Source organism: Calidris pugnax, unplaced genomic scaffold (genome assembly GCF_001431845.1).
Source record: "Calidris pugnax isolate Ruff unplaced genomic scaffold, ASM143184v1 scaffold10, whole genome shotgun sequence".
In the NCBI taxonomy this organism is placed as follows: Eukaryota; Metazoa; Chordata; class Aves; order Charadriiformes; family Scolopacidae; genus Calidris; species Calidris pugnax.
Window position 1 is genome coordinate 4,184,646 of NW_015090795.1, and position 9,080 is coordinate 4,193,725.

The window sequence follows — 9,080 nt, forward strand, 5'->3', positions numbered from 1 at the left end:
CCCCCCCCACCGTCTCTATATGGGGGACACCATCGGCGTGGGTGCCCCCGGGGTGTCCGTGTCACCGGGACCCGCCGAGGGGCCGGTTTGGGAAGGGGAAACTCGGGAAGGGAGACTCGGGAAGCGCCTCTCCCTCGGCGGGAAGGAAGGGAGCGCTTGGGAAGGAGAAGCAGCCGGAGGGAGAAAGGGACGGCGGCTGAGACCCGGTTCCTCCCGTGCCCGCACCCCCCGCCGGGCTCCGGGGGGGCGTCCCGCTGCTGGGAACCCCCACACGGCCCCGGGAACCCGCCGCCAGGCCCGTGGATTATCCCCCATCGGGGTTTCCACCCGCACTCCGGGTTTTTCTCGTCCTTCTCCACCCCCTTCCCTCCCTGGCTGCCAGAATAACTCTCCCCCCCTTCCCACCAAGCCAGGTTCCCGGACCCCCACCTGGATGTAAAGCATCCAGGCGCCTTCCCAAGCCAGCACGGGCTGTGTACGGCTACCACTGCCCACTCCAGAGGGGTAGGAACCAGGGTCTCCTGGAGGAAGGATGCTCCCTACCCCACCAGTTCAACCCCAGCAGTGCCCTGGGCCAGCTTTGGGGCTGAGAGTAAGAGCCAGGCTTCCCAAGGCTTGAGGCTGTTCCCAGGTGGGGTTTGGGGACAGACTGGTCTGCCACTAACACACTGAACTGGACACACTGGGAGTGAGGTATGAACAAGGTACAGAGAAGGCAGCTCCCAGGAAAGACCCCTCCCTAATGAAGAGCGATGGATGATGCCACGTACTTTGGGAGAGACAGAGTGGACTGAACGACCCCATGGTAAATAAAGACAACTCCACCAGGGATTTAAAATATTGTCCCTTTGCCCTGCTGGAGTATCCCTTTGTGTGGGGCAAACCGTCGTCCACAGAGAGAGAAAAGTCAGTTAATTTACGAGACCAAAAGATGTGGTCATGGGGTGGCCGCGGGAACTCTGAAGTTCATCAATTAACCACGACCAAAACCCAGCTCTTGAAACTGCAGCTGCGAACCAGCACGGTCCCACAAACCACCAGGCCGCCGTGCCCAAAGGGACAGCAAGCCCACAGCAGCACACGTCAGCTTCCTCACAGCGCTGCCCCAAAGCTCACACCCCATCAGACACCACTTCTTTTCATATTTCACTTTTTTTCAGCTCTTTTTTTTTTTTTTTTTCCTTTCCAGAGCCTGACCCATGCATTAGAAGAGCCCAGGGATGTCACTGAAAGGACACACGCAGATAAAAGGCAGTGCTGACACTGTAATATCTCTGAGTTATTCCTATACCACTCCGAGTTTAAAAGAAACATCTGTTAGCAAGGTATTTGGGCTATGAATCCATCAAAATTCGTGAAATATTGCTATCGCCATTTCAAATGTCTCACACTGTGTGTTATTCTTAACAAGGAAAAACAATTTTCGGAGTAGCTGCTGTGCAACTTTTTAAAGTTAAATAACATTTTCATTGAAAATACTCCAGTCTATAAACAAAGTTTACGCAAGGGCCTGTATAGCCCCGCTCTTAAAACAGACCTCGGGATTTTGGGAAAGCAATTCCCTCTCCCTCTTTGGGGGAGAAGCAGCAGCGGCAGCGCCACGCTCCGCTCTTTGTCTGAAGACCCCCAGGGGCTGGGATTTTGGGTGGGAGGAGAGAGCAGCCGTTGTTTGAAACGTTTGTCCCTGAGGAATTGGGTCCCCCACGGCATCCAGTGCCTGCTCTGGTCAGCCATCCCGTTAAACCAAGATCCCAGAAGTTGCTTGGACAATGCCCGTTGACCATCCCTCCACCCAAGGAGGTGGCCAGCTGGGGACAGAAAGCCAGAGGAGAGCAGCGTGGTTGAACCTCTCGCAGGAGGCAATAGTGTATTTGAGGAGCTTATTGGTTACTAAGAAGTGTTAGTCATGGGGAAAGCTGTAGTATTTATTCCGTGAAATGTAAATAACATAACCCAAACCACAAAGGAATAAGCGGGGATGGAAATAGTGTAGCATTTACTGAGGGAGCCGAAATGCGTTTCCACAGAAGCTGTATTTCCTTAGCCCCAGAGAGAGTCATTCACCTTGAACGTCGCTTCTGCTCGAGCCCGCGGAGTTACACGCCGGCTGAATTCGGTCCAGGCACGCTAAACAACCGAGTGTGTTCTATATTCCAACCCAAAAAAAGTGAATGCCAGAATGGAGCTAAAAATACAAACGTGGAAGGTCTGAAAAGCAAACACTGCAGAGTTCAGCAGTAGATACAACATTGTGCCTCGTAAAGACCCAGCACATCAAAAGTAGAGAACATTATGTCCGTGCTCAACGCAAGACCTCCCCCTGCATCACATCTCATGTGGGTGAGGGGGGGGATTGGTGTGGTTCTTGCCTGTGATCCAGTCCCAGCTGTATTCAGGGTTCTGTCGCCAGCTTTTTCTCCTCTCTGACTTCCATGAAAAACCTTCTGGAGATCTCCATCCCTGGACAGCCAGACCACGGGCCCCCTCTGGAAGCTGAGCACCAGGTCATTGGGGACGTCACCCTGCAAAGAATGGCCAAAGAGGTGATTTGTGTATGTACAGACCTTGACTATGACAGAAGACTTGTTTTGTTGGTGGCAGCCAGAAACCCAGGAGCTGACAGGTCTCCTACAGTCTGGAGAGGGGCAATTAGTCGCTTTTTTTTTTTGTTGCTGCAATCCCATAATCATGGATTTGCCCAGATGCCTTTCTGATAAAATCCCAGCCACTAACATTTGACCCGGGTTTCGTGTCCTCAGGAGGAACCAGCGGGCTCCACAGGTCGGTGTTCAGCACCTCTAGAAATGAGGCCAGCCCTGTTTACAAGGCAAACTTTTCCCCTCATGGCAGCATTTCAGGAGATGCCTCTGGACTCAAGGGCAGAGAGAGAGATCTTCCCAAACCAGTTCTCGCATCCTCTGTTATTTTTAGAGCAGCTGCACCTTTTGGGCTCCAAAGTTTGCAAACAACCTGCCTTGGGAAAAAAACTCGTCTCACCAGATTTGTGTCTTGAGCAGAAAACAAGCCTAAAACCATAAATAAATAAATAAAGTCCTATGTCAGAGACGTTCTAATGACATGAATTAGAGGAGGAGATGCCCATAAGTGTGTGCTGAGATCAATTCCCTCCTAGCCTTTCCTTTCAACTGCCTAAGCTTGTCAATTAAAACAAAGGGAACTGAGCAAACAACTCCGAGGGATTACATTTTCCAAAGTAGCTCTTCACTAAAGAGCCGGACTACAACTGGTGAAAACAAGTGCAGCTGCTCAAATGGGGAAAAGAACATTTTTTACAACCACTCTGACATTTTCCTGATTTCTCTGAATGCTTCAGAGCCGGCCTGTTCCACCAGCGTTTTCTGCATTCTCTTGAATAACGAAAAGTTGTACTTCTCCTGAAACACAGGACTGGGCCCAGCTTGGACTTTATTTCGGATTTACATTAACATGTCTGGGCTGAGGTGTCAGGGCCACGTCTAGAACCACTCACTCCTGAGCTCAGAAGAGAGTCAGGCTCAGGATTGCTGCTTTATTCCAAACAGGTGTGGGGGTTTTTTTTGACAAAAACTCTGTGTGGGAACATTAAAAAAAAATGCAGTTATAAAAAGGCAGCCTTTGATAATCAGATACACAGCAGCTGAAGCAGTAGGATTGTCTGCTTTTTCTATTTTTAAGTTTTTAAGGATGTGAGCTCAGAAAAGAGTCAGGTTCAGGATTGCTGCTTTATTCCAAACAGGTGTGGGGGTTTTTTTTGACAAAAACTCTGTGTGGGAACATTAAAAAAAAATGCAGTTATAAAAAGGCAGCCTTTGGTAATCAGATACACAGCAGCTGAAGCAGTAGGATTGTCTGCTTTTTCTATTTTTAAGTTTTTAAGGATGATTTCTATTGTTCCGCAAATGCTATGAAATGGTTGACTGTCCCCCCCCCCCAGGGAGAATGTTTAGTTGCTTTTACTTGATTCATTCATTTTTTTTTACTTTTCAAAGATCCCTGGGACTGAGCACACCTAGAAATCTTACCCCTTGCGGTTCATACATACATCATCGGTCTTCTCCTGGATGAGTTTTAAGGTCTCCACTGATAAATATTTTTCATTAAGAGACGCTTGTGTGGTGCATCAAAACTAGGAGACCCGGGTCTCAAGAAAGCGGTCCAACAATCCAACTCGTAAAATAAATGTAGAGCCATTTTTAATGGTCTGCTATTAAAATTCTCCTGAAACACTCCTGTTATAAAACCATCTATACATCGATTGGTTTCCTTGATCAATGTTACAAGAATATGCACTGATCTCCTGCAGCTTTCAGGAGAGAAATGTGGCTTTTAGCACACATTTGCTTCCGCACCGCATCGCTCCCCACTCAATCAAAGCCTCATCCCTGAGAAGCGAGAAGGACCTTCAGAAGATGATGAAGAACGCGTTCTTCCTTCTCTGAAACCATAGCTGGTACTAATAAAGACCATCATTCTCCTAACGAACGCCATATGGTTATCTCAGATAAGCAGATTCAGTTTGAATCTGTTGAATCAGGAATATTTTTGGAGAACACCATGAGCGTTGGCAGCTCCCGTCCCGTACATACCACTTTGGCGTGTCTCTAGCTCTGAGATGGGGCTTTGTCTGAGTTCAGCTGCCACTCTGATATTTCAAATGCTTTGCTCTTCCTCGCCGTCTGGCAACGCTGCCAAATCTACCCTTCCACACCACCACGTGGCACCTCCGGGGTGCCGACATGCGGCTTTGTCCTTTAATTGTATCTCGAGATCTGCTATCATCAGAAGCTTTAATGATTTCAAACACTCGCACCAGGCGTAAATAAGCAGAGCAGGCCAACTGCTGCAAAAATAGCTCACGCCAGCTCTGTTTGACTTTCAGCAATAGCAAAGGGCCTTTACTGGTCTGTTTAACTGGGAGGCATTATCTGAAGTGCTGGGAAATGTCAGCACATCACTGAATTTTGAGTTCATTACCGCGAACATCCTCACCTGAAAGCAGAGAGGGAAGGTTCCGCCAGGGATTCCCAGTCAGGAGACACGGACATGCCCTGTGGCATCCATCCCCAGCAATAATAAACTGGTGGGGCTCGTTTGTACCGGTTGCCTGGTGACAAAGCACACGCTCACAAATAATCATCAGAACAAGGATGGTTCTTAGAAAGTACTGAACAAATAACCTTACACAACCAACGTGTACGAACAGAGCATGAGCCTCCCACAGGCACGTGACGAGGAAGAGGTTGGTTCTGAGGGAAAGGCTCTTTCTCCACGCACTTATATATGAGGCTGAGGGTCGTATGGGCTTCGTAGATATTCCTTGTCAAGCTACTGTCCTGCTCCTCACCTGGTGTCATATGGGCTGTGTATATACACGTGTGTACACCGAAACACACGTGGACACGCAGGTATCCATCATGTTTAGCTAAAACATCCCGAGAACAGCAGAATCCTAACCAAGGTGGGACCTTGGTGGCTTATCCTGGCACAAACCAATCCATGTCAGTGCAGCGACTTTTTCAGAACAACCCAGTTCACTGAAAATATTCTTACAAGAGGGGTAATGCCCTGCACAGCAGAAGGAAGGAGCTGGAAGAACCTATGGTCCTTCCCGACAAACCTTTTAGCAGGACCTACTTCGCTCCTGCGTGGCAAGGCTCTCTGATTTATTATTGATAAAGTGAGCTAACGAGCGAGGTGTTAGCTGGGTTTATTTTCAAGGTAGAGACATTCTTACTTACTCTTACCTGCTCTGCTCCATTCTGGGGCAACAAAACCCATTCATAAGCAAAATCAAAGCCCAACTTCTCTCCCAAACAACTACTACCCAAAAGCACCTGAGCAGGGGCACTGCTTGTGCCAACAGCAGTGAAACCTGATTGCATTTTTGGCTCTTTTCTACATAAGCAATTATCTATTTTCCCCTCCACTGCTCCCATCATACACAGACACTGACTCAGCAGCCTAAAGGAGGCCTTTAGCTACTTGGGAACTTCAAAGATAATAGGTTTGGTGCAGCGCTGCAAGTACTGGGACGCCTAAAGGAAGGCTGGCCTAATGATGAAGGAGTTGATTTGGACTTCAGAAGGTCTAGGTTCAGCTTTGTCCTTCTGTGACACTGGCTAAATCACCAGGAACCTACTTTATCCAAGCGGCTAAGCATACGCTTAACAGTGACAAGTAATTAAAAAAAAATGGGGAAAGGAGGCAATTAGTACTAAAGGCATGTCAGGGCCTCCATTCTGGAAGGCCAAGAGCATTTTGCACCATTCTCAAAAATAAAGCAAAAATGTTTGCGTTCCAAACAGGTCCTCAAATTCCAAGCCAGCAAGCAGAAGGTTTTCAAACCATTTGAGTGGGGCTCCAGTCCCTGGGGACTTATTGGAAGAGTAAAGAAGCAGAGACTCTGTGTGATCTCTCCTTTACAGCACACCAAACAAAAGCTGCACTGCCCCACAGACCGTGGGGAGACACCCAGTGATTCACGTCCCACCCACAGCAGAAAGACCTGGGCTGACCCTCTCTCCTGTGGCACCCGCCGGAGAAGAAGAGCAGAAGGGAGTCGTTGCCGTGGGACACTTCAGGAACTACAGGAGCAAAAAAATCTCCTCCGTAAGGAAGAAGCGAAAAGTGAACACGCCTGGAAACCAGGAATTAAACACATTGTAGTCAGAGGTGGGTTTCCAGCATTTTCCAGAAATAGTCATCAGGGCTTTAGATTACTGGCTGGCAGCCACACGGCCCGTGAACTGAAGGGAGGCCAATTTCTTGACCTGCAGGCTTCAATGCAAAGACAGTCTGTACTCCCTGATACCTTATCCAAACGATGTGGGCAAACCAGGGCTGTACGTGTGTACCGTGCGTGTCCAATCCCACAGGCAAACCAGGCTTTCTATTAAAAAGGATCCGTTGGCAGGATCTGCTTATTTTGTTTTTTTAAAAATACCCGTCACCAAACAGCTTACAGAGGAATAAAACCGAGGAACTGGCTCATAAAAAAAGGGAGAAGAGGGACTTTCGGGAGAGGAATATCTAAAAATCAGCTGGAAGAAGAATAAAAATGAAATGGGAAGAAGGGAGTGAGTCTGAAGACATCCCGTATCTCACTCTCTCTAACTTCTGGAGGAACCTTGGAGGCGAGGGGTTGCTCACCCACCCAGAGGTCCACCTGGGCAGAAGGTTTTAGAGAGCCAGACCCAGAGGATAAGCAGGAAGACAGAACAGGAGAGAAAACTGATAGGGGAAAGAAGTGAAAACCAAGAAGGCAAATTCAGTCTGGGCAAAGGGCCAAGGCAAGGCCAAGTGCAATTCTAGAAAACGGGACCGAAGCCAAAGGCACCAAGGTGTCACGACAGGCAACCCAGAGTGACGCACCTGGCAGGTGCACAGCATCACCCAGACATGGAGAGAAAGAGGCTTAAACCTAGATTTTTGAACAAAAGGGGACGGGATAAAGGCTCTGAACCAGCAGTTTCTATTTGTGCAGGATCCAGGGTTAGCATGACACCAGTATCTCCCAGTCCCAGGCCCCTGGGCACACTGGTGTTACGCTTTGAGTCACGGGAAAGCAGAACTAAGCTGCAGCAATTTCCCTGAGGACCTCTTTGTTCTCCTGGTCGCACCCCACATTCCTGCTTGTTCCATCTCCAGCCTGCTGACTCTGCTGCCTTTTCCCACCCTCTGTACACGGATAAGGCAGCGGGACCCAGAACCAGGTATTGTATGCAAACCACACCACACCCCCATTCAAAGAATTATTGCAAAGAGCAAATGGGCAGCGTCATTTATAAAAGTGGCATCAGCTTAGAAATATTATCACAGAACCAAAGAATGGTTTGAGTTGGAAGGAACCTTAAAGATCATCTCATTCCAACCCCCTGACCTGGGCAGTGACACCTCTCACTAGACCAGGTTGCTCAAAGCCCCCTCCAACCTGGCCTTGAATTCCTCCAGGAATGGGGCAGCCACAGCTTCTCTGGGCAGCCTGGGCCAGGCTCTCACCACCCTCACAGTCAACAATTTCTTCCTAATATCTCATCTAAATCTCCCCTCTTTCAGTTTAAAACCATTATCCATATTCCTCACAAAGACCAAACATGGAGCTAACTCCATATCTGCCAAAACCACAGTCATCTGTTCTGTCTCCAGAGGCCCCTCACCAAGTCACTTCATCTCCCATCACTTTTTCCCCCACGTAACTGTTGGGTGCAGAGGCAAAGTGAGGTTGAAATCCTGCTGCTAAAGTGGAGTAAGACAGATGTTTGAAGAGCAAAGGACAGAGTGAGGAGGCCAAAGAGGACCTAGAATCAATGAGTATTGACTTGAGTCAAGGAGAGTGGAGACAAACCCCAGCTCCAAAGCACAAAATAGCAGCCATCCAAGGTGAGCCTGACAGATTTCTCTCAGTGTGGTGCCACGAGGACAACTTGCACTTGCAAAGCTGTTGTGTGGTTCATTTCCCTCTCTTGAGCTCACTGGCAGCCACCAGCACAGTCACCATTTCTTTTTCAGAGGTTCCCCAGCTGGTAAACCACCAAGAGCCCAAGATGAGACCATCACAGAGGAGGTCCCTTGAAATGGATGGCACAACTGGATCACTTCCATCATGTTTTCTGCTAAGTAGAGGTGCTTGGAGCAGGTGGCTGAATGTATCTACAGGGTTAAGAATGGCTACAGCCTGGGGGCTAAGCAATAGTCACCAGAAAATTGGAGACCTTATTAGTCTGCCTATGCTTGTAGGAGGTGCACAGCTCTGTCATCTCAGAGGTAGCTCCTAATCCCTTCTCAACCCTTTTCAGCCCACAGAGAATTTATCTTATCCTAGCATCATCCATTCCCTGTCCATGCACGATCACCCTTGCACTGTTGGGCAAAGACTCCTCACACTCAAACCAGCAAAACCCAAAGTCCAGTCTGAAAAAAAAATCCCAAAACACCCCAAAAAACCCCACAGCCAGCAGACGAAAGGCATTTTAAAAATAAAAAATAAGTGAAGGCTGGGCTCTGTTCTGTTGCTTGAGGCATGTAAATGCTGGGTTCCTACATTTCAGATTCTTCCCAGCAACAGAGCTCCCAAAGCACTT